Consider the following 10,832-nt stretch of genomic DNA (forward strand, 5'->3'; position numbering starts at 1 on the left):
ATTCAAGTTTTTATGCTACAGCGTTATTTTCTGGTGCGCGCATGAATAATTACGGGATGACGAAATAACAGTTTAAAAATTAGTCGCTAAAGAAAGCAATGTGAATGAATATGGAAAGTATATTGTCGAAATATTTTACAAATTGCGAAAACAAACTTTTTAATTGAAGGCGTTTGTGACGTCCTGTAGGAAAGCGGGTGTTTATTTATTTGTTTGGAATCTCTACTGTTTGGCATTTTATCACTGGACCTTCGATTGAAAATAAACACAAATATACACCCGCTCGTCTCAGTGCCTCCAGTCCCGAAGAACTAAATTTCACTAAATTTTTAATAAACTAATATTACGTTATTGTGATTGGAAATGCCGATAAATTATATACCAGTTACTTCAATATCTCCGTGATTCAACCCGGAGGTTGATTTTGAAAGGTGAAGGTGGAGCTCACCCCGAACTAAGCCAAAGGCGTGTGAGTATTACGCATTTAGAGTAGGGATCGATCGTTTTCCCGGGTAATCCACCGCACACTCACAACAAGGACTTTCTTCGGAAGATATGAAGTGATACTACTATGCACTTTTCCACACAAAACTTTATTTTACCTGAGACAACATGTTTCACTGCACTGCTCTCTTTGGGGTTTTCCGATGGCTTGTCCTGCGATTTGAACCCGGGGCACTTCGATCAGCATCCATAAGCTCTACCCTCTAATCTACCAAGATTCCCCACGTTTGAGCTTTGCTTTCAATGATCGTTAACTTCATTCAGTGTGGCTTATTATAGTCTATTCTGTAGCTATATGAATATTATGGCCTGATGATAGTGTAGTGCAGTGAAACATGTTGACTAGGGTAAAGTTTGACTTGTGTGGAATTGATAGCGTCATTACTTTTCTGTTAACCCTCTCAGTGCCACCGAAATTTGGAATTTTTACTAGATAAAAATGCCGACGTAAATTTTACATCATTGAAGTCAAAATACAAAATATGAAGTTACTACTGTAGATATGAATGTAATTTTATTTTAATTATTGGAATAAGGAATTATTTGTTGGTTACAATACAGGGTGTCCCATTTAGCTTGACCACCCGAAATAATTTTTTGTCCAGATGGACATTCAAAAGTGTGTCAAGCAAATGTACATTAGCCGTCAAGGGGACATTAATCAGCATGACTGCCTTCCTTGTAGCTTTGTTATTTACAAAGATATGAACAGCGGTATGTCTTTTTTAAAGGGCACCCTATATTTTTTATTCTGTAATTCATTTCCTCTCCTAAAGACTTATTAAAAAATGTAGCACAGTGGACCATTAACATAAACACAACGTTTTGAAAACATAAGAAACACGTCCACAGTAAGTGGACGAGTTTCTTATGGCTGGTGTGCATTTTACTATATTTTCATTTGTTCACCGTCAACGTCAGCTAGTGGAGTAGCTCCAATACCCGCGTACCTGCACTAAGCGCTAGAGAGTCAGTCATTTTTCCTAACACCGTGTTTATGTTTATGGTCCACTGTGCTATACATTTTTGAATAAGTCTTTAGGAGAGGAAATGAATTGCAAATAAAACATATAAAGTGCCATTTAAAAAAGACATACCGCTGTTTATATCGTTGTAAATAACAAAGCTACAAGGAAGGCAGTCATGCTGATTAATGTCCCCCTGACGGCTAATGAACATTTGCTTGACACATTTTTGAATTTCCATCTGGACAAAAAGTTATTTTGGGTGGTCAAGATAAATGGGACACCCTGTATTGTAATACATTGGATAAAGCATGAAATAAAATGTATTAATTTAATATGATTTTAAATGCAGCCCACACTCGAGCCAATATATCGGCTCGTGGCACTTTTGGTTCGTGAAGCCAAGCCTTTGTTAAAAGAGAAAGAGGGTTAATATTGTTTTATTTTTCCCCTTCCTTCCCCATAAATTTATTAATGTGCTTTGATATCGCATGTTGAGTTCACTACCCTTTTTTGTGGTGCTAAATGAGGAAATGATATTCGACAAAATGTAATTGCTTACAGGAATATTTAAATGTATGCTTCTGCATTGTAGTGTGGGATGCTAAGCCATCCATCCGTGCACTTTATGCACAGCAATGTCGTCTCGTCTTCCACGTGCGAGTTGAATGGAACTCCAGACAGTCACGAGCCGCCGCCGCTTGCATTTCCAAGGTCACACTCCGCACGCTCGCTGTGCCGTTGACCGAAAAGCTGTCTGCGGAATGGGAAGCAAGGTCAAACCAAGCCAAGAAACTAGGACAGCCCCTAGTTTTGTTTTGATTCCTTATTTTGTCTACTTGACGTGTGAAAACCCAATGGAATGTTTAAAACTGAGGAAATGTACACTTTAGACGTATAAAGAGAGCTTCAAAATACAAGTGCATGGAAATATGCATAAAATAAAAGTAAAATTAAAATGCAACTATTATAAAAAATACACAAAAAGCAGTAGGATCAGTGGTAGTAACATCTTTGGTTCTTAAATTGACAACCAATATATATTTTATGCAAAAAAAGGTGAATTCCCCTCAGGTATACTATCCCGGCAAACATGGCTACTTAGGCTGTTGCCTATCATTATAATTTTTCCACTTAAAAATACCATATGCTCTGTTTCTGTTTCTAGGGTTGCGTGTGCCAAGGCAGGCATGCATTTCTCATGTATGTATCGTATTTTAAAATTTTAAAGCTATTTATATCCATATTAAGTAAGAAGACGAAACAAAAAATAAGTATATCCACTGAATCAACATTTAAGTCCTTCGATTAACAATGCATTGAGTCGCAGAAATAGAGCTATGTTGGGCAATAAAGGAAGTATTGTCCTGTAAAGCATAAATACCTATACTGTATGAATAATATGCGTTATTATGATAAAACAACCGTAATTTTGTTTTTTTTAGTTGATAAAATGGTGACATAAGTTGAAATTTCGCCAAGTAAGTAACCGAAAAGTTTTGGACAAGATAATTACGTATTGATTTAAAATTTTCTTGGCTAGTTTCCAAATTTTGTATTAAAATTTCCTTTTGATTTACTGGCATTAGTAATGGCATTGTTGTATTACCTTTTACCACAATGTACTTAAAACTTCATATGCATACATAAAATTGTGTCGAGGTCGTTGTTATTATAAATATAAATAATTAAAAATCAGAAAAAGATAAAGTACTGCAATTAATTTTGTAAATAGGTTGTCGGGTGAAATAATTTTGGACGTAGGAAATAAGAAAATGCGATTTCGGCAAATAAGATGACGGCAAAATTTGGGAAATATGTTCGAGGACGGAGAGGTTCATATTCTCCACTTACGATGGAGAAAATGAGCTTTGCTTCACCCAAGCTTGTTGCGTGTAGTTTCCTCCACGCAACAGAAGGAGCTCATTGCTGAGATCTAATCATAAGATGAAACGATGGGGTTTCTTATGGGTGCACATTACCTGCGTCAAACTCGCGCGTGCCAAACTAAGTCTGGCAAGTTCGAGTTTGACGAAAGATTGAGGCTTTCCCGGCGTATAAATGATGTTGAAGTTTTTTTCGGGTTTCCCACCAGGTGAGGCTATCTCTGCGAGTTTGACTCCTACCAGTCTTTTTTAGCGGTTAAGCGCATCCATTTGCATCTGTAGAGATCCAACAAATAGTTTTTTTATCGTACTTACGTCTTTTATAATTTTTCGGACTTCTATTAAGGCGACACTCTTCTTATGCATCTTCATTACATGAATGCGGTGGAACCTACTCTAAAGTTAGATGAAAAATTTCTCGGGTTTCCCACCGGGTGTGATATTGGGTTAATTCTCCCAACGTTTCAATGGCTGAGTCTGCCATCGTCTTCAGGGGTTTACTCTTAATAATACTTTTTTACGGTACTCATTTATTTATTTATTCATATCCCTGGTTGCCGTTATTGTTGTGTGCGGATGTTGCGATTAATTATGGCATTCCTGGCGCTGCTCAGTTGGAAGTCTTTATCTTTGTTTAAGCTCATCTCCTCAAGGCTAATAGCAATTGCCTCCTTTACAATTCTATCCCAATAGTTATTAGTACGCCACAAAACCTTCGTATTTTTAAAGTCCATCCTATGACCGAGGTCCAAGCAATGCTCCGCTACCGCCGACTTTAGCGGATAAAACAGGCGTATGCATCTTTCATGCTCCGTCAGACGTTTTTCGATTGTGCGGCCAGTTTCCCCGATGTGGACGTGACCGCACTCACACGGTCTCAAGCACTCTTTAAGTTTTCTTCATTCAGCGACCCCCTCTCACAGCAAAATAGTGCCGAATAAATATATCTATGTACGCCAATTACCGAATTCCGGGAATATTCCAGTCTCAATTCTCAATCGCCAACATTCGAGAACTTTTTCTCCACCAATACACCCTACCCTTCTAATGCACGTGACGTATCGCTGACGTGACGTCATCACACAACCGCCCAATGAGAATCGAGCCCATCACCTAAGGCGGTTTAACACCTGTTGATGATTGCCGAAAACTATCGGAAAACCAGTTTCAGAGCTATTACTCCTTCTGGTATTATTTGGCATTTGGATTTTCTGCCTTCGGACCATTCACCTCTTCCATTAGAGGCCATTTTCCTCGAAAATCAACATATTTCCCGCATAGACAGGGTACATTCCAGACCTCTATTCAATGAAAACCTTCTTCAACGCCCATATTTTTTCGTCCAATCCCCAAGCGACCAGCCCACGACCTACACTGACACGCAATTACTAAGAATATCGTTTGGGAGTTGATCTATCCTAATCCTGACTTTTCAAAAGGCGTTCATCTAAAGAGCGTTCTTAAGTGCTCGAATTGAAATCAAATATTAAACTCAAAAAGCGATGATCTATTTCTCGCTCTGAGGACTCCTTTCCCAGCATTTGTGTGCAAAGCAGAAGATTTAACTTTCCTATAGGTTAAGCTCAAACCAATTTTTACAGTGGAATCAGTCTTTTTCAATACGATGATGATATGATGAGGTCACAAATGTATTTTTAATTTTTAAAGAAATACAGATATAAGTTCCAATAAAAAGTATTCATGCATGAAAGATCAAAACTCAATCTCCTGCAAGATTCATTCAGGTGTCTGGTTGGGTACTTCTGTTCAGAGAGATACCGGCGTCCTTGATATCCTGAGGGAGGCGTGTCTGGAGTGCGTCGCGCGCAAGAGCCAGGGGGGCGGCGTTGGTCCAAAGTCAAGGTCAAACCCCGGGTCGCTCCTTTTTCGGTCCAGAGAGGAGGAAAAATCGGTCAGGAGGACAACGGAAGGCTTATAAAGGAGACACGAAGATATCAATCGCCCGAAAAGGATTTTCTTTAAGTGAATTTGATGCGACGAATCGTTTATCTACCATCTACTAAGTTTTTTTTAATTTTTTAAATCGACTAATCTACTGAAGGATATAATATATACATAGGAAGGATATATATAGGATCCTGAGGGAGGCGTGTCTGGAGTGCGTCGCGCGCAAGAGCCAGGGGGGCGGCGTTGGTCCAAAGTCAAGGTCAAACCCCGGGTCGCTCCTTTTTCGGTCCAGAGAGGAGGAAAAATCGGTCAGGAGGACAACGGAAGGCTTATAAAGGAGACACGAAGATATCAATCGCCCGAAAAGGATTTTCTTTAAGTGAATTTGATGCGACGAATCGTTTATCTACCATCTACTAAGTTTTTTTTAATTTTTTAAATCGACTAATCTACTGAAGGATATAATATATCTTTTGTCAATAAAATAAGTCCGGGTCGTGACGTCACTGGACCTCAGCGAGTCACATGTTCGCATAGGATCCCTCTGAACCGTTCGGGAGTCCATTACACGGCCGAGTCGGCTAGTCGTGTAGCGAGTAGCATATTTGAGCACTGTAGGTCTTTTTTAGAGTAGAGAGTAGGGCAGAGTGTAGATATATTAGTGGGTTGAAAAATAAAGGGGTAAGTTCAAAACTTTTCACAGACAAAGATTCTTCCAGAAATGAGAATAGAGAAGTAGAGAGAAAAATCAGCGTTTCAGGTATTACATTTAAGCACGAGAAGCGTCAGTCGAGCAACACGTTCAAAGGCAGTCAAGGCTCAAGTCATTTTGATAGTGTGTCAATAAGACATGCATTTCCATTTATCAGCGGTATAGAGCCTGTGAATAGTCTATTCGACGAAAGCAAATCAGAATTATTCCCGAATCGCAATAATACTAGTTCCGAAGTTTTAATCGTGGCTGTGGTTAATTGCCGTAGTTTAAGAAATAAGATTCCCGAATTCCACCATTTAATTCATAGTACGAAGTGTAACGTCATTTTTGGAACAGAAAGTTGGCTAACAGATGATGATTCAGACAATGAGATCTTCCCAAAATCGTTCACTGTTTATCGGAAAGATAGAATTAATCGAGTTGGGGGCGGAGTTTTTATAGCTGTAAAGAATTCAATCGTCAGCCAAGCGATAACCGTAACTGAGACCAGCGTTGAATCTGTGTGGTGTTCAATTAAATGTCCAAAATTCAAAACTATTTTATTATGTTCGTATTACAGACCACCTAACTCAGATATAACGTCAATGTTGGATTTTCAAAATCAAATAAACAGCGTAGCATCCAAGTATCCTGAAAGAAACTTGATTGTGGGTGGAGATTTCAACGTACCTTCTATAGATTGGGAGACTTATAGCTTCATTCCTGGTGGGAGGGATAAAGTGATCTGCGAGGCTTTATTACACACTTTCACATCTAATTCATTGTTTCAAATAGCATCCGCACCGAACAGAGGAGAAAATATTCTTGATTTATTAGCGACAAATATACCACATCAGGTAATAAACGTTGGCACTGTCGAAGGAATAAGTGACCATAGGGTAGTAACTGCAAAGTTTTCTCTAAATACCGCTGTAAACTTTAAAAAAGAGCGTAAAGTTTTCATTTTTAAAAGAGCTAATTTTGATGGGTTTAAGAGTCATATGAAAAATGCTTTCCCCGAGTTTCAAGAATCAGTATTAAAGTTAAATGTAGAGAATACTTGGAAAGCTTTTCTTTCGCTCGTAACTTCGGGAATAAATAGCTACATCCCTAGTAAAATAGTAAAAGAAGGCAGCGAACCGAGATGGTACGACGCGGAAGTGAGAAAATCATTGAGGCGACAGAGAGCGTGTCATGCTAAAATGAAAAAAGTCAGCACGGATTTATCCGCTAATGAACGCGAGCTAATAATTAAAAAATATAGGATGACTAAAGCCGCCACGAAGGAAGCGTTCAGGAATGCGTTCACGAATTTTAAAAGAAAAACACTAGTAGAGCAGTTACAGGATAACCCAAAAGCATTTTGGTCATATGTTAGGGAAGTTCAAGGTAAACGATCTACCGTATGTTCGCTGAGAAACGACAATGGAGATGTGTTGACAAGCAGTTACGATAAAGCCAATTTATTAAATTCCTACTTTAAGAGCGTGTTCACGGAGCCTTCCGAAAACTCACCCGAGACCGATGACAATCCCTGTATTCATTAGATGCCAGCTATTGACATTAGTACGCTCGGAATAGAAAATATATTGAAATCGCTTAGTCCAAATAAATCACCTGGTCCAGACGAAATCCCTTCTCGCGTATATAAAGAACTAGCCTCAGAACTTGCCCCCTACTTGCAGTTAATATTCAGTAAATCCATCAAGCAACACGAAGTACCTAATGACTGGAAAATCGCTAATGTAACGCCTATATTTAAAAGTGGAGACAAGGAACAGCCATCTAATTACAGGCCGATATCTTTAACGTCCATCTCTTGCAAAGTCCTTGAACACATCGTAGTCAGCTCGGTAATGAAACACCTAGACGCGCAAAACTTATTAATGGGAAATCAACATGGATTCAGGAAAAGCAGATCGTGCGAAACTCAGTTAGCGCTTTTTGCCCACGATATTTTAGTCTCCGGGGAAGACAACATTCCAGTAGACGCGATTTTTCTTGATTTCAAAAAGGCATTTGATAAAGTACCCCACGGAAAGTTAATATTAAAACTGAAATCTTATGGTCTAGACGAAGATGTCATTTCCTGGATTAGAGAATTTTTGAGCGACCGCGTCCAAAGAGTAGTATTAGACGGTGCAGTCTCCAATGAGGTTAGAGTGACTTCTGGCGTTCCTCAGGGTAGTGTCATTGGCCCACTCCTATTCCTTCTTTATAGAAACGACATTGGCGAAGTAGTGCAGAGTAAGTTACGATTATTTGCAGACGACGCTGTAGTTTACAGAGAAATTCGTTCCAGCAAAGATATAGATGAACTAACGAATGACCTTGCTGCTATCCAAGCTTGGTGCGATGCTTGGCAGTTAGAATTAAATTTGGAAAAATGCGTCGTAATGAATTTCTGGAAGAAGAATAACTCCCTACAGCGTAACTATGTCATTCGGGGCGCGCAGTTAAAGGCAGTTGAATCTGTGAAATATCTAGGGGTTAGACTCAATAATGATCTATCGTGGAATAAACATATTCGAGAAATAACCGGTCAAGCTAATCGTAAAATGGGTTTTGTTAAAAGAATATTAGGAAAGTGCGACGACAAAGTGAGAGAAATTAGCTACTTTTCCCTCGTTAGACCACATTTGGAATACGCTGCCAGTGTTTGGGACCCTCATGAAAAAGGCTTAATAACAGAGTTAGAACGCGTCCAAAGAAGAGCTGCCAGGTATGTGAAAGGTCGTTACGATAGTCTTGTTAGTGTAACTGACCTCTTACATAAACTCGGATGGGAATCTCTGTCGGACCGTAGATTGAAAAATAGACTAAACCTTTTAGATAAATTCAAGAGCAGTGTCTTTTCTGACGAAGTTAACCATATCTTGCGGACGCCAACGTACTACGGAAGATCAGATCATATAAATAAAATAAGAGAGATAGATTGCAGAACAGACAGATTCCGAATGTCATTTTTTCCACGATCAATAAGAGATTATAACGGCAGCAATAGAACGCGTAAATAGATTGCATGACTTGTAGTGTAGCCTACTAACCTATGTAAAACTTACTGCATGTTTCTGAATTTCTATTCTATATTCTATTTCTAACAGCATATAGTAGTATAGTTTGTTATTATACGGGACGTTTCTTGGACGGTGTGGTGTGCATGTGGGAGTCCAAATGCATGCTGCATGCTGGTGATTGATCACCCCCTGCCAAACACCCTAGAGGTGGCTCGCAGGGTAATTTGTAGATGTAGATGTATGTCGGAGTGAGTAGTCTAATCCTGGCCTTGGCATGCAAAGCATTTAGGTATGGTCTTTCATTTTGACTCCCGTATACTTCAAAGTGGCGACGAGGATGGGATGCAAATGATTTTCAACTAATCGCACCAAAGTATTCAAGTTTTTTTTTCGCTCGGCTTGTCTGGCATGCACAAGTCCCGTTACAAACTGTACGTTTTGACTCCTACGACCGTTAACAGAACGCTTACTTTCTTTTCGGCTGCAATGCTGTTGCACCTCACGAAAAGTTCGACCTCTATATATATGAAGTCCTTTCTTCTTCTGCCGGAATATATTCTCCAATATTCCCGATTATCGACATTCCAATTCAATCTTTAAGCCTTTTTGAAGTCACTATTTGGAGTAATATCGTTTTAATCCTCGTCGCCACTTTTGCTTGAATCAGAAGCTCGGGAAACTTTTAAGATTTTTTGATTATTTTATTTTTCTTTTCCTAATTTTTTTTCTTATTCGTGATACGGAACAGGAATACTTTTGAGTGCATACTTAAAGGGAGACAAGTTTAAAGAAAGAGATAGCGATGGCTAAGTTCTAACAACACGTATCTCAAAAATAGCAACTTTTCAGGAGAGCAAAAAGAAAAGATTATTTTTTTCTAATCGTACGCTAAAATTAAAAACCAAAAATTCAAAAAACTAAAAGAGTAGGATACATTTGACAACTAAGAGTTGTTTTTTGCTTGAATTTTATTTTTTAATGCTATTACACTTTGTTTAAGAAACCTGTGTCAAACCGGACAAATTTTGAGGTACGTGTTGTTAGAACTTGGCCATTGATAGGATATGTGTTGGCTGTATTTTTTCAGAGTTACGTCTGGAGAGCGAAATTGTGAGCGAAGGGGAAAAGATAATCTTAGTGAATGAAATCAAGCCTAAAATGGAACTAATGTTAATCCATCCACTTTTCATGCTGAATGCGAGGGAAAAAATAATAATTGTAGAGCAATGGACATTGTGATGCCTTACTTTTTGCCGGGAAATGAAGTTATGCACCGTTTCCTTTATAAAGTAATCATAGTTTCTCGCATAAAAGTTTTAAATAACTAGATTAAATACATCCTTTGTTTTCCCTCTAATCTACTTCGAGAGAAATGTTCTTTGTCTATTGTTCCATAGTTATTCGTTTTGATTCTCTGTAATTTCTTCGATTACTCGCGAATCTTCGCCTGGAATGCCCATCCTCCTCTCGTCTCCATTAGGGCTCTTCATTGTTTTAACGTTTCCTCAGTCAGTTCCAACACCTTTTGTTATCGTGGAGAGATACCTAAGTGTTATCTTTAATATTTCTCGTGAAATCACTCCCCTCATGCTAGTCAGTAAGATATTCATGATATTTAGTTAGAAATATTCTGCAGCGAAGTTATTTTTCTATCCGTTACTTTGTTATTTCATTTCTCTTGTCTTGATGAGTGGTTTCAATAAAGCAAATGCTCGGAGGAGTCAAGGGTGAAAAAAGCAATAATGGCAAGGTTTATCGAGAGAAACTTTGGATCTTGGTCTCGATAATGTTTGTGGGAATTATTTATATTTATCTCTCTCTGTCTTAATCTTCGGCTTGACCGCTCCGGTTGACGGTC

This window comes from Ischnura elegans, chromosome 11 (assembly GCF_921293095.1).
Source record: "Ischnura elegans chromosome 11, ioIscEleg1.1, whole genome shotgun sequence".
Lineage (NCBI taxonomy): Eukaryota > Metazoa > Arthropoda > Insecta > Odonata > Coenagrionidae > Ischnura > Ischnura elegans.